Source organism: Carcharodon carcharias, chromosome 1 (assembly GCF_017639515.1).
Source record: "Carcharodon carcharias isolate sCarCar2 chromosome 1, sCarCar2.pri, whole genome shotgun sequence".
NCBI classification, from domain to species: Eukaryota; Metazoa; Chordata; class Chondrichthyes; order Lamniformes; family Lamnidae; genus Carcharodon; species Carcharodon carcharias.
The window spans coordinates 190,191,237-190,206,836 of NC_054467.1; the positions used below are offsets into that span (position 1 = coordinate 190,191,237).

Below are 15,600 nucleotides of genomic sequence, written 5' to 3' on the forward strand. Positions count from 1 at the left end.
TTTATCCTGTTCTTCAAAAATGTCAAATACCCTTGAATATTTGTGGTCACTTTGCAATTGTGCCTGTAATGGCTATCATATCATATTTATTTCTATTTGTGCTATCAGATCATCCACCTTGTTACAAATGGTGCATACATTCAGATAAAGAGCCTTTAATTCTGTCTTTTTACCATTTTTCCCTACAGTAACCTTATTGCTGGTGCATTCTTATGCTTGTGTGCTCTGTCACTTCCTGTCACTGGTTATCATTACTCACATCACTGCTTGCACTATTGCCTTGTCCTTTCTTTTAACTTTCCAAATCTCCCCTCACATGCACATTTCCCCACCACTGCTTCCCCACCCCACCATTCCCCCCCCCAAGTACTTAATTTAAAACCCTCTTTACAGCCCTAGTTATACGATTCACCAGTACATTGTCCCAGCGTAGTTCATACAAAAGCCGTCCCAAAAGTATAGCTTCCTATATCCCCAGTACTGGTTCCAGTGCCCCATGAAGTGAAACCCATTTCTCCCACACCAATCTTTGAGCCACACATTCAACTGTGATCCAATTGCAAGTAATTAGGAAGGCAAATGGGATGTTGTTGTCTATTGCTAGTGGAATGGAATATAAAAGTAGGAATGTTTTACTGCAGCTGTACGGGGCATTGGTGAGACCACATCTAGAGTTCTGTGTACAGTTTTGATCCCCTTATTTGAAAAAAAGATATAATTGTTAGTACCAGTACAGAGAAGATTCACTCCATTCATTACTGGAATGAAGACCTTATCCTATGTAGAAAGGGGAACAGTTTGGGCCTATACCCATTGGAGTTTAGAAGAATGTGAGGTGACCTTATTGAAACATATTAGACCCAGAGGGGGCCTGACAGGATGGATGCTGAAAGAATGTTTTCACTTGTGGTGGAGACTAGAACTAGGGAACACAGGTTAAGAATAAGGGGTCTCCCTTTTAAGACTGAGATGAGGAGAATTGTTTCTCTCAGCATGTCATCAGTATGTGGAATTCTTCTCCGCAGAGAGCAGTGGAGGGTGGGTCATTGAATATATTCAAGGCAGAGTTAAACAGATTTTTGATAGACAAAGGAGTCAAGGGTTAGGGGGGACAGAAAGGAAAGTGGAGTTGAGACAAAAGTCAGATCAGCCATGATCTTATTAAATCGCAGAACAGGCTCAAAGGGCCGAATGGTTTACTCCTGGTCCTATGTCTCCCTATCCACAAATTTTGACATCATTTGCATTCAACAGCATTCATTTGCGCTCATTTGACATCAATTGCACTCAAAAGTGATCATTTAGCTAGCCCTGATGCAGTTTAGAACTGATGTGGGAGCAGCAACGGCGGCAGCAATGAGGTAGGTATTTCAGAGGGTGGAGAGAGTCGGGGGATAGTGGACAGAGTTGGGGGGGGTGGTGGAGAGAGTCGGGTGGCCCGGATCCCTGAATTCAGCAGGGGCCCCAAGGTCTACAGTTTGGCAGGGGCACGAGGCCTGGTGTTCGGTGGTGACAGCGGGGCCTAAGGCCTGGAGGGAGGGGCGGTTAGATATTGGTGGGGGGTGTTGTAAGATGTTGGAGACTGGATGGAGAGATGGGGTGGCATAAGAGTTTGAGGGGGGGAGATGGGGTGGGGTAGAAATTGGAGACAGGGTTGGGAAGAGTTTGGAAACTGGAGGGAGAGAGGGGATGAGTTTGGAGAGCAGAGGGGGTGGTGGGAGTAGAGTTTGGAGACTGGAGGGAGAGGATATCGAGGGAAGATTTTAGACCCTGAGACTAGTGGGGAGGGAAGTATGGGGGAGAGGGTTTAGATCCTGAGGCTGAGGGTGGGGAGAATTTAGACCCTGAAACCCGGGGGTGGGGGGGCGGTGGTGGCCGCATGGGGATGGGGAGAGTGGAGAGTTTAATTCCTGAGATTGGGGGTGGAAAGTATAGACTGTGAGGCTAAAGTTAATTAAGAACTGATGGGGATCTGGTGAATGCTCTCAAGCATGTACTGTACAGTGGAAAGATGTTTTGGTCTGAATGAAAAAACTGAATAAATTTAGATATTACTTAAGTAATTAATTTCCTTGCATTTTTCAATGCACATTGAATAGCTTTGAGCGTCTTTTGCCATTTGATGTCAAAGATGGTGAAATGCTGCTGATCTGCGCTCAAACTCATTCCAAATTAGAACATATGACGTCAAATGATTGCTGATCACTTTTGCGTTCAGTGCACTCAAAAACTATGTCAAAATTTTCGGGTAGGGCTATGTTCCTATGTAACTCTCTAATCTTGTTTACCCTATGCTAATTTGCTTGTGATCCAGGTAGTAATCCAGAGGTTATTACCTTGGTGGTTCTGCTTTTTAATTCAGTCGCTAGCTGCTCACACTCCTTCAGCAGAACCTTTGGGTGGAATTTTACAGTCCTGTTGCGGTGGTGGAGGGGCCGTAAAGTGCAGCAAGCCATTTAAAAGTCAATTGACTTCAGCAGGACTGGAAAATCCTGCCGGTGGGAGGGGTCGTAAAATTCCGCCTTCTGTCTTAATCCTACCTTTTGTTGGCACCCACATGGACCACAACAATTGATCTTTCCCCTCCCAATCCAAGTTCCTCTCCAGCCTGCAGGATCTTTAATGCTGGCACTGGGCAGGCAACAGAGCCTCCAGGACTCATGTTCTCGGCTGCAAAGAACAGAGTCTATTCTCCCAACTATACTAAGGGGAGATTGTGGTGCTGTAGTGACCAGGTGACAACATTACATGTGACACTTGCAGCTGGTTCTGACATGTGACATAAGTGAAGCTCTGTTCACCGAAATGAGAACTACAATGATCAGCAAAATGCAAGGTTTGATCCTTCTGTCAACCACATGCAGCACTGACAATTGTCTTTTATCTCCCACAGGACATTACTGGAGATGCAGCTAGAGATGAGGAAAGAGGCATTTCAGTCCTCAGAGGAGGAGCAGCACTCTGAGGATGCACCATCACAAGATTCAAGTGCACCCTCCACCAGCGCAGGTTCACCCAGGTTGCTCCAGCGTCACAGGTAGAAAGATGGCATAAGATGAGCAGCACTTCACATGTGAGCAGGAGCATATTGGTCACCATATTTAAGCAAGGATATAAATGCCACTGGAAGCAGTTCAGAGAAGGTACACCAGACTAATACTTGAGATGGGTGGGTTGTCTTATGAGGAAAGGTTGGACACACTCGTCTTGTATCGGTGGGAGTTTAGAAGAGTTAAGAGGCGGCTTGATTGAAACATAACATCCTGAAGGCTCTTGACAGGGTGGATGTGGAGAGGACGTTTTATCGTGTGGGAAAATCTAGAACGAGTGGTCACTGTTTAAAAATAAGGGGTCATTAATTTAATACAGAGATGAGGTAAAATTCTTTTCACTCAGAGAGTTGTGAGTCTTTGAAACTCTCTTCCTGGAAAGGCAGTGGAAGCAGAGCCTTTGAATATTCTTAAGGCAGAGGTGGATAGATTCTTGATAAGCAAGGAGGTGATAGGTTATCGGGGGTAGGTGGGATGCAGATTTCAGCTTATTATCAGATCAGCCATGAACTTATTAAATTGCGGACCAGACTTGACGGGCTGACTGGCCTATTCCTGCTCCTTGTTCGTATGAGCATATATTAGAGGCAGAAAAAGCTGTGGAGAGCTCTGCTCAGCTGGGCATAGATATTGCCCTTTGGGATCATACACTAAGTGGGTACTTGTGAAGCAACAAATAAATATATGTAATCATCTGTCAGAATTTGCAAAGAGAGTGGGGGAGTCCATAGTGGTCATGAGTGCTGTGATATCTCTGGCATGTGAGCATGATGAATTAGATTGGAAAGAGTGGCCAACTTTACGAAGAGTCATACATGGCAGGCCAATGTATAGATTTAGGTATATGACAATGCATCCATACTATGAAAGCTACCATGAAAAGCATTGAGCAAACATTCACCTTGATGGCCGAACACTACATTCAAATGCCGCCTAGTGCTCTCCCAGACTTGGTCAGCAGGGGAGGTGCAGGTCGGCCCTGAGAGGGACACTGGATCAGTCTTAGTGACACAAAGTGATTGACTTGGGTGAAGCTTCTAATATTGTTGAGGGGTGATAATCTTTTATTTCAAAGAGTCATATCTTGTTGTTCCCTCCGAAGTGTCATGGTGTATTTTTATTTCCAATTCCACATTGACGATGGCTAGGTTAAAGTGTGAGAATGGCATCAGACCGTCGGCTCGCAATGCAGGATGGAGAACATAACCTGTTGATGATTTTGCGTGGTAAAGAGCTTTGTTTATGGAAAGGGGATGGCATGTGGATATGTAGTGTGAGTGGCATGGGAATGGATGGCACGAGGGCAATGATGGTTGCACTGTCCTCAGTTGAAGTGTGCCTGGATAAGGGCAACGTCGGCTTCACTGGCATGCAGCTCTATGTCAGGATGCATCATAGGCACCTGTGGATATCTGTGTTCTGCCTCCTCATTTTCTTCCTCCTCGTCTTCGGACTCTGGGGAAACTGGTCTATTGTCAACATCCTCTGGCGTCAGCTCCTCTTTAAGTGCCCGGTTTTGCCAGGAACCTCCAGAGCGGTCAAAGCACCTGAACTACACTTTGAGCAAGCCAATGGCTTGCTCTCTCGTGGCCCTAGTAGCTAGAAGGCACCTACTGAACTGCTCTTGTCCCTCTATGGTGGGGTGGTGCACTGGTGTCAGCAGCCAAGTCTTTGGCATGTCACCCAGGAGCCATCCACAGAGATGGAGGTGGAAAACCAGGGGCACATGAAACTGCTGGAGGATAAAGGCAGCATGGCAGCTCCTGGGAAACTGCACACATCTGTAGGATCCTCTTGTAGCTGCATACCAGATTCACATTGACATCCTTAGGATTTCCAAATACAGCTGGGTATTCTAACCAGGAGGAGGAAAATAAAAAGCAGGAGTAAGAAGAGTAAGAAGAGGAGGAGAAGGCAGGAAGGAGACATCCCTGATCCTGTGTGGCTGGATGAGCTGCAAGAGAGCAGATCTGGAGACTCTGCTTCTGTTAAGGCAACTTCCCCAAACCAACATGGACTCAGCATTTCTTGCCATCACATCCATTTGCGACATCCCATCACAGCATTCCCTTGGCATCTATCCAATAATAAAAGTCACTAAGGAAAAACTTCACATAACATCTTTATGCAACACATCCAAATACACAAACAAAAATGAGATATTCACCCTTGAGCAATCCCTTAGTATCCATCTTGCAGGTGTCTTTGCTTGTCCTAGTGCTCCTATACAGTGCTCTCCCAATGGCTGCAGCAGGGCTGATAAAAGGCTGCTGACTTCCAGATGGCTTTGCAGGCTGCCCTGGAGTATCTTTAGGCCTTGAGGGCCCAGCTTTGATCTGCACCACCTTGGCTTAGGTGGCAGCAGACTGGCTAGCTGGCTGAGAACATACAATAAGGGCACTGGCGGTGCCCCTCATCTTAAAGAGGGGAGTTGGCTCGTCATCAACTCTGCTACTGCCATTCTTACAGGTTGGCACCTCCACAATCTTAGTTATTTGTTGGAGGACACATTGCTTGACTGTCAGGTGAGTCTGATTGTCCCTTTCAGGACTGAGATATGCAGCTGTATTGGCAGCAGTCCAAGCCCGCATGACAGCAAGCATGGCTCTCATGACCTCAGTCTGATATTTCACGTGATTCCCGAGCAAAACTGGAGTCAATGGGAATCAGGGGGAAAACTCTCCACTGGTTGGAGTAATACCTAGCACAAAGGAAGATGGTTGTGGTTGCTGGAGGTCAATCATGTCAGCTCCAGGACATCACTGCAGGAGTTCCTCAGGGTAGTGTCCTTGGCTCAACCATCTTCAGCTGCTTCATCAATGACCTTCCTTCCATCATAAGGTCAGAAGTGGGGATGTTTGCTGATGATTGCACAATGTTCAGCACCACTCGTGATTCCTCAGATGCTGAAGCAGTTCATGTCCAAATGCAACAAGACCTGGACAATATCCAGGATTCAGCTGACATGTGGCAAGTAACATTTGTGCCACACAAGTGTCAGACAATGACCATCTCCAACAACGGAGAATCCAACCATCACCTCTTTACATTCAATGGCATTACTATCGCTGAATCCCCCACTATCAACATCCTGGGGGTTACCATTGACCAGATACTGAACTGGACTAACCATGTAAATACTGTGGCTGCAAGAGCCAGTCAGAGGCTAGGAATCCTGCGACAAGTAATTCACCTACTAATTCCCCAAAGCCTGTCCATAATTGTCAAGGCATAGGTCAGGAGTGTGAAGGAATACTCTCCCCTTGCCTGCATGAGTGCTACTCAAACAACACTCAAAAAGCTTGACACCATCCAGGTCAAAGCAGCCCACTTGATTGACACCACATACACAAACATTCACTCCCTCCACTGACACATTGTAGCAGCATTGTTTATCATCTACAAGATCCACTGCAGGAACTCAGCAAGGCTCCGTAAACAGCACCTTCCAAACCCACGACCACTACCATCTAGAAGGACAAGGGCAGCAGACACATAGGAATGCCACCACCTGGAATTTCCCCTCCAATCCACCTACCATCCTGACTTGGAAATATATCGCCATTCCTTCACTGTCACTGGTTCAAAACCCTGGAACTCCCTTCCTAACAGCACTGTGGGTGTACCTACACCACATGGACTGCAGCAGTTCAAGAAGGCAGCTTGCCACCACCTTCTCACGGGCAATTAATGTTGGCCTAGCCAGTGATGCCCACATCCCATAAATGAATACAATAAAAAATTTAGGACCCTGGCGGCGGAAATCCTGCCTGCTGGGAGCCATTGCCCTCTCAGAGGCCAGGAGTTCTCCATTGCTGACTCTGCCTCCAGGAGCAGTGGGTGTTGCCTGTAGTGCTCCAGGGACTTCACCATGGATTGTCGCTGGATCCCTGGGCTCAGGTGATTGAGGGTGGGATGGGGGCTGAGGGGAGGGGGAAATCAATGGAAAGGACAGGGGTTGGCTTTTTGCAGCAACGCCTGTCCTCTTCCCGATGCCAGTCACTTGCTCAGACATAGGGTACCAAAGACAATGGCTTTGTCTTCCCAAAATTAGTTTGGAGAAAAATCTGTTCATTCAGTATAATGGATGTCAGATAAGCAGTGGAACAGTTTCAAAACACTGGAGAGGTCAAGAAAAATGGTGGTGATAAAGAGCTGGGTAAAGTCACTGAGTGTGGAAACAGATGATGGCCAGGATTTTCCGTGCCCACTGGCGTCGAGCATGTTCGATGGTGTGAGCGGACGATATGGCAGGCAGGCCAAACATCGGTTTCACGACGTTGTGAAACCAGTTTGCGATCGTCCGCTCAGCTTGTCATGGCAGGCTCCACTCCCCAGCATTTGTTGTCAGGAACCTCATTGTGATACATCAGCATATCATTATAAGGCCAGCCCACCAGATACAGCCACCCCCTCCCCCGTCCAGCTGGATCCTCCATCCACGTTGGCAGGAAAACAGGCTGATGTGTTTCACAACAGCATATATAACGCATGCACTTGGTGGGCTGCACTTCGCTCGGGACTTCAAAGTTTATTTGCCTACCTTGCTTCAGTCAGCACTAGCAATCATCAGTGCCAGCCTTCACAAACAATACCACATCATTTTTAGGGGGGCTCACGCCAGGTCTCTATCTACCAGATCAGCCCTATGTGGGTGGCTTTTCAATGGCTACAGGGCTAGTGCTAGCCTAGGGAAGGGGGAGAACTGGCCTCTGGCAAGGGGAGAGGCTGCAGGATGTGGGTTGTATTGCGGAAGGAGGGTGCATGTTGATCTTTGCAAGTGGCCTCAAGATGGTGAGGGCTGAGTCTCCAAAGGAGATGAGTCCAGATGGGCATGTGAGGGTATGTATGTGAGAGTGAGTGGTGATGTCCTTTGAGCTGGCAGTGAATGAGATGCCAGTTAATGTGTGATGGGCTTGAGCGTATGAGTTTAGAGTGATGAGATGGTTGTCTGACGGCACCGATGAGATCATTCATCTTCCATCTGCATTGGATGGCCAATTTCTTTTGTGCAGCATTGGCACTGATCCCCACTGGCACCGATCCCCATTGCCTACCAAGCCAGAGTGGTCATGTTGATGCCCCTCCTGTGGCCAGGTTGGGGGTAGAGGATATCACAGCGATCCTCCAAAAGGCGCTCAAGGGTTGCAGTCTTCTTGCCTTTCAGGGCCATGTCTTCTTTGCTGCAGTCCTCAGCTGGAAGCACCGAGCGCAGCTGTACTTTAAATGTGGTGCCTGGTGTGATGAAGTGGCGAGGTGATGGCATGGCAGGCGTGTATCCCAGAAACGCATAATTAATGTGGCGGGTTTGTGGCGACATAGCGGAAATTGCCGCCTTCACGGCCGAAGGGTAAAACATAGCTTTTCCTGCTCACTACCACACTTGGTGCAAATCTGGGACGATTCTGCCCAATGTGTTTTTGGATAATATCGGTGAGGAGCAACATGTAAATGAGAAATTGGAGGGGCTGAGGATATATCGTAGCGGGATATCAAAGGTAATGGTTGGGAGCCGAAAGAGAATCCACTGCAGGCAATTCTCTGGGTGTGACTGGATGTCACAAAGTATATTGTTATGTTGTAGTTACCATTTGGCTTGACCCAGTGAAATCTGAATTGTATCTTTAATAAGATAAATTTTATTGAACGAAATCCATCCAAAAACTGCAAGTAATTAAGTAACAAATTAACAGCGTCCTGTGGAATTCACATCTCTGTAAAAGCTTGCTTCATAAAAATCATACTGTCTCAAACTAATCCCATGCTGTTGGTGCATTTAGCATTCTCACAATGACGTATACACTTTGGCTGCAATATTACAACACGCAGGCAAATGGCATTACATTATTAGTCTAAATTCCAACCATAAGACCATAAAGACATAGGAGCAGAAAATAGGCCATTCGGCCCATCGAGTCTGCTCCGCCATTCAATCATGTGTGATAAGTTTCTCAACCCCATTCTCCCGCCTTCTCCCCGTAACCTTTGATCCCCATTCCAATGAAGAACCTAGCTATCTCGGTCTTAAATACACTCAATGACCTGGCCTCCACAGCCTTCTGTGGCAATGAATTCCATAGATTCACCACTCTCTGGCTAAAGAAATTTCTCCTCATCTCTGTTCTAAAAGGTCTTCCCTTTACTCTCAGGTTGTGCCCTTGGGTCCTAGTCTCTCCTACTAATGGAAACATCTTCCCCACATCCACTCTATCCAGGCCTTTCAGTATACTGTAAGTTTCAATCAGATCCCCCTCATCCTTCTAAACTCCATCGAGTATAGACCCAGAGTCCTCAAACGTTCCTCATATGTTAAGCCTTTCATTCCTGGGATCGTTCTCGTGAACCTCCTCTGGACCCTCTCCAGGGCCAGCACATCCTTCCTGAGATATGGGGCCCAAAATTGCTCACAATATTCTAAATGTGGTCTGATCAGAGCCTTATAAAGCCTCAGCAGCACTTCGCTGCTTTTATATTCTAGTCCTCTAGAAATAAATGCCAACATTGTGTTTGCCTTCCTAACAACAGAATCAACCTGCAAGTTAACCTTAAGAGAATCCTGGACTAGGACTCCAAGTCCCTTTGCACTCCAGATTTCTGAATTCTCTCCCCATTTAGAAAATAGTCTATGCCTCTATTCTTCCTACCAAAGTGCATGACCTCACACTTCCCCACATTGTATTCCATCTGCTACTTACTTGCCCATTCTCCTAACCTGTCCAAATCCTTCTGCAGCGTCCCCGCCTCCTCAATACTACCTGTCCCTCCACCTTTCTTTGTATCTTCTGCAAACTTAGCCAGGATGCCCTCAGTTCCTTCATTTAGATCATTAATGTATAAAGTGAAAAGTTGTGGTCCCAACACCGACCCCTGCGGAACTTCACTAGTCACCGACTGCCATCCTGAGAAGGACCCCCTTATCCCCACTCTCTGCCTCCTGCCAGACAGCCAATCTTCTATCCACGCTAGTACCTTGCCTCTAACACCATGGGCTCTTATCTTACTGAGCAGCCTCCTGTGCGGCACCTTGTCAAAGGCCTTCTGGAAGTCCAAGTAAATAATATCCATTGGCTCTCCTTTGCCTAACCTACTCATTACCTCCTCAAAGAATTCTAACAGATTTGTCAAGCATGACCTCCCCTTGATGAAACCATGCTGACTTTGCCCTATTTTACCATGCACTTCCAAGTATTCTGAAATCTCATCCTAAAAAATGGACTCTAAGATTTTACCAAGACCGAGGACAGGCTAATCGGCCTGTAATTTCCGTCTTTTGCCTCACTCCCTTCTTAAACAGGGGGGTTACATCAGCGATTTCCAGTCCTCTGGGACCCTCCCTGACTCCAGTGATTCCTGAAAGATCACCATTAACGCCTCCACTATCTCTTCAGCTATCTCCTTCAGAACTCTGGGGTGTTACCCATCTGGTCCAGGTGATCTATCCACCTTCAGACCTTTCAGTTTTCCTAGCACCTTCTCCTTGGTAATGGCCACCATACTCACCTCTGCCCCCCCTGACTCTCTTGAACTTTGGGGATGTTACTCATGTCTTCCACCGTGAAGACTGACACAAAGTACCTATTCAGTTCCTCCGCCATTTCTTTGTTCCCCACTACTACTTCTCCAGCGTCATTTTCCAGCGACCCAATGTCCACTTTTGCCTCTCTCTTACCCTTTATATATCTAAAAAAAACTCTTGCAATTTTTTTTATATTACTGGCTGGTTTACCCTCATATTTAATCTTCTCCCTCCTTATTTCTTTTTTAGTTGTCCTCTGTTGGTCTTTGTAGGCTTCCCAATCCCCTGGTTTCCCACTGCTCTTCCCCACATTGTATGCTTTCTCTTTAGCTTTTATGCTGTCTCTGACTTCCCTTGTCAGCCATGGTTGCCAGAAGTCTCCTTTGTTACTCTAAGATTTAAGGAAGTACTCTTTAGCCAGTTGTATAACCTGCTCTTCCACCAGGTTTATGAGAATCATTTTAAATTTGTTACTTTAGACAACAGGCGGAATCGTCCCAGATTTGCGCTAAGTGCGGTAGCAGGCGGGTAAAATGACATTTTACCCACCGGCCGCAATGGCAGCATTTTACATTGTATTCCCCCAAATCTGCTGCATTAATTATGCATTCCCAGGAAGCATGCCATTTCTCTGGTAGGCAGGTTCTCATTCACCCACCACGCCATCATCTCACCACTTCATCACGCCAGGCGCCATATTTAAATGCAGCTGCATGCTCACTTCTCAGTGCTTCCAGCTCACGGCTGTTTTAAAGAAGACATGGCCCTGAAAGACAAAAAGACTACAGCCCCCAGATTCAATGACGTATTCCTTAAGGGCCTTTTGGACGCAGTGGAGGTTCGCCATTATGTCCTCTACCTCAACTCTGGCCGCAGGATGGGCAGCAGCCTCACTATTCTGGCTTGGGAGGCAGTAGCAATGGTGGTCTGTGTAAATGTCCTGCAAAAGAGGACAGCCACCCGGTGCCGCAAAAGGATGAATGATCTCCTCCGTTCTGCCAGGGTAAGTCACTCTTTTCATCCCTCTCAACTCACAAACCCATCACACATCCACAGGGCCCTCACTCACTGCCAGTTCAAGGGACATCACCATTCACTCTCTCACACACACTTTCATTTTCCTCATCCTGTCCATGGGATAACTCACCATCCAAACATGGCCTGGCAGGCATCTTGCTTACACACTCTCCATCTCTATTCATGCAGGACAAGCTGGCTTGCAACAAAAGGGAAATGTCACTTCCCAGCAGAAGAATGCCATCCAGCTGGCTGGCAAGAATCTAGACCGGTCCTGTGCTGACAGTGAGGTCCGCGGTGCTATATCAAGTGAGGATCCAGGAGTGCAACACCCATCAGACAACCATGCTGTGAATGATGTGTCCTGTTTCACAGGCCACTGGCACAGACTAATTATCTCCCCTTGCTTTTGCAGGCACCTCTGCCAAACAGCCAACAGAGTCCACGACCCAGGGCGTCCATTGAAGACCCGAAGAAACCTCTGAAGAAGAATCTAAAGGCACCCTCCTTGAAGTCCTATCACAGCACTCACCCACACCCTCCACCAGCGCAGAGACAACAGCTCGGTGAGACCGAGCTTTACAGTAGCCCCGGGATCACAATCTGGTGAGCACATCGCACTGTCTGATCCACAGCAGGTGGCGACAGGAACTTCCCAGGTCCCCAGTATTCAACGGACTGCTGGGAGCCAGAACGTTGCTGAGTCCAAGTCAGATGAGGAGCCTCTGGATTTGGTCATGTCACAGTTGCTGGAGCTGCAAAGGCAAGCTCAGGAACACCTGGAAGGGATGTCCACTGCACTCCTCAGATTGCAAGGCACAATGGAGGAGTCCGTCCACCTTCAGGCTGAGGTGATAGTGCCAGCATGCCAATGCACCAAGGTTAACACTGGTAGGATGGTGGCTGCCATGGAGACCTTGGGCCAGGACATCATTCCTGCACTGCTGCGTGGGCTCAACTTCATTGCTGATGCCATTTTGGCCTCCAAAAATGTGTATGCAAGAGAGATGCAGGAAGCTTGATCTCATTCCAGCTACCCCTTCTCCTCAAGGGGTCAGCCAATGGCCCTCGGGCACCAATAAGGAGGAGGATCAGCAGGTGCATACCCCGGGGCCATCCGCCCAAGTGACTCCGGGAGTGTCTGGCCCATCTGAAAGCCCTCTTCCTGTGACCTCAGCGGCTCCAACTCCACAGCTCGAGGAGGGTGTCACTACCACACAGCAGATCCATAAATGCAGGCCTGGGCCCTGTAGGTTTCAGCCCTCCAGACGATGCCCACAAAGGTTATCACAGACAGGGTGTCACTGTCAGCAAGCTGCCATCACCTCCGCTGTGGATGTCCATGGAGCACCAAGACGTAGCAGCAGGGTTAGGAAAGTTAAGAAAATGTAGGTGCACAGGCTGGGCACGGGTGTACATACTGTTCTCTCTTGTCAATAAACTCCCAAGAATGCCTACCTGTCTATGGCTCCTTGTTCTGATGAGCAGTGCTCATATCACTCGGATGTGAAACCTTTCTGCACAAGATAAAGGCTGATGTCTCAGTCCAGGCCCTGTGCTTTGTGCAGCCTTCAGGCCAAAGTGATGTTCCGGCCTCACACTCCCTGGACACATCACTGATGCCTGCACCTCGATGGTGCAAGTCATTGCTGGCAGAATGTCGTGGGTGGGTGTTATAGAGTTCCGTCATTCTCTATGAATGCTCTCAGTGACCAGTGACGCTGTGCTCCTGAAGGGGTCAAGTGCTGAAGGCAGAAAAATGATCAGGTGCTTTAAAAGTTTCATGGCTGCATCTCTATGATATGACCTTGATCACAGAGCGGAAGCGAGCTGCCCTCGGCCAGGCAGGAGTCAGGCATTCTCAGAGGCTATGTGAAGATCCTCATGGAGTGTCCTCACTGCATGCCGTCATCATCCTCTTGCAATCGAGCGACTATTATGGACTCCGCTGCATCTCCATGATAGGAGCATTATCACAGAGGGTATGTGCACTGCCATAAGGCAGACAGGAGTCAAGTGTTTATAGATGCAATGTGAGGATCTATGGACTCTCCACACTGCATGTTGTCATCATCCTCCAAAAATCTAGCAGCTATGAGGGCTTCCCGAGCATGCCTGCCCCATCTGGCCAGTGCAAGGGTCTCATCATTGTCATCATCGCCTTCGAGGACCTGCTCAACCTCATCAGCGGAGGAGACCTCCAGCTCCTCCTCAGCCAGCTCCTCTCCTGGTTGCAGTGTCAGGTTGTAAAGGGCACAGCAGATGACAATGATGAGCGACACCCTCAGTGGACTATATTGCAAGGCTCCACCAGACTGGTCCAGGCACCAGAATCTCATTTTCAGTATTCCAATGGTTTGATCCACCAAGTTGTGAGCTGCAGCATGAGCCTCATTATACCTTCACTCTGCTGCAGTCTGAGGCCACCGCACGGGTGTCATCAGCCATGGCCTCTGGAGGTAGCTCTTGTCCCATAGGAGCCATCCCTGCAGCTTCTGTGAACCCTTGAAGATGTCAGGGATCTGTGACCGACTGAGAATGTAGGAGTCATGGACGTTCCCTGGAAATCGGCAGACCGACAGGATGCATTAGTGGTGCACATTCAGCGAATGGAATCCCAGAGATCTGAGTGACACGTGAGTGCAGTTGATGGCACCCAGCACATGTGGGAAACCTGAGATCGGGGCAAATCCAATCGCTCTTGCATCCTGGATCTCCTGGTCCCGCACAAAGTTGTGTGCCCTCGCGAAGATGGCATCTGTCTCCTCATATATGCATTTGTGGGTGGAGGCTTGTGATATCCCACAGAGGTCAACTATGAAGCCCTGAAAGGTGCCACTGGCCTAGAAATTGAATGCCATGGTCACTTTCACGGCCACTTAGTGGATGCCCTCCATGTCCCTGTGGTACCAAATCCTGCAGTAGCTGGCAGATGTGACCGACCAGTTCCCTAGACATGCGCAGTTTTCGGCGCCACTGGTTCTTGGTCACCCGCAGGAATGAAAGACAGCATCTATAGACACTGGGTCTAGCTAGGGGCCAACCAGCGATGGCTCGCTGTGGCTCTTTGGCAGCGTGCATGGGAACCCCAGCTATCCCTTCTTCCTGGGGGTGTTATTCCTCCCTCTGCACAGTCAAGCACCTCGGTTCGCTCTCTTCTCCATTGTCTTCATTCTCTGTATGCCACAAGACATACAATTAGTTCCCCAGGCTCCATGATCCTGATGTACCACTCCTGCAGAATGAAAGGTAGTTCAACCATGCTAACCCATGCGTCTCTAAGAACCTCTCTTGATGAAATGTAAATGCCCTTTAAAGCATCCGGGAGAGTGCTCGCCACCACTTGGATGGCCAGTGCATTGTTGGCCAAAACCCTACTTCCTCCACACCACTCCACCTAACCAACTGGTGGCAGCTTTACCCATTGGACTCCATGCTGTGCTCTCAGCTCAGGCATAGGCATTCTCCTAACCCACGCTGCAGGGCTGCACTGTTAGCTTGAACCATGGGATGGTTCAAACCAGGATGATGACATTGCAATGGGCTGTGAGCGCCTCAATCAGTGACTGCTCCAAGGCCAGCTTTAGCGAGGAGATTATACAACATGCCCAGTCGTCCAACTGTTCTGCAGTCCATTAAAATGCTCATTAATTTGCAGTCTGTGCTCGAGGGGTGAAAAGCTCTGGAGCATTTGGTGGCACTTTGATGCCTCTACATTGCTTGAGTGGGCAGAGAAGCTAGAGGCTGGACTTCAATCATATCAATATGGCTGTGCCTGAACTGTGTCGGCTACAGAGGAATGGTCACTTCATAGGTGTCCCTAATGAGTGGTGGCTTCCATCGCTTACCCTGTCCTAACCCCGCACATGCCTTTGCACTACCTTCAACCGCAAGGCAGCCATTACTGCTCCGCCCTCCCTCACGCGCCTGAACCTTGAAGTCCAACAGGCGTCTCTTGTGAGCGCAGCCCACCAAGTGCATGCCTTTTGTATGCTGTGTAGAAACAAGTTGTCCAGC

The 15,600-nt window shown here is 48.4% G+C and overlaps 1 protein-coding gene and 1 long non-coding RNA gene across 10 annotated transcripts in view; one reads left to right on the plus strand and one right to left on the minus strand.

Moving 5' to 3' along the window:
• The window catches only part of LOC121269024, a 39,266-nt gene extending 36,298 nt beyond the window's left edge, over nucleotides 1-2,968 (plus strand). Inside the window, exon 3 of the long non-coding RNA XR_005941295.1 lies at nucleotides 2,894-2,968. This is a non-coding gene — a long non-coding RNA (uncharacterized LOC121269024). The remainder of the gene's footprint in view (nucleotides 1-2,893) is intronic.
• The window catches only part of LOC121293709 (urea transporter 2-like), a 139,921-nt gene that overhangs the window by 27,012 nt on the left and 97,309 nt on the right, over nucleotides 1-15,600 (minus strand). The window lies entirely within an intron of this gene.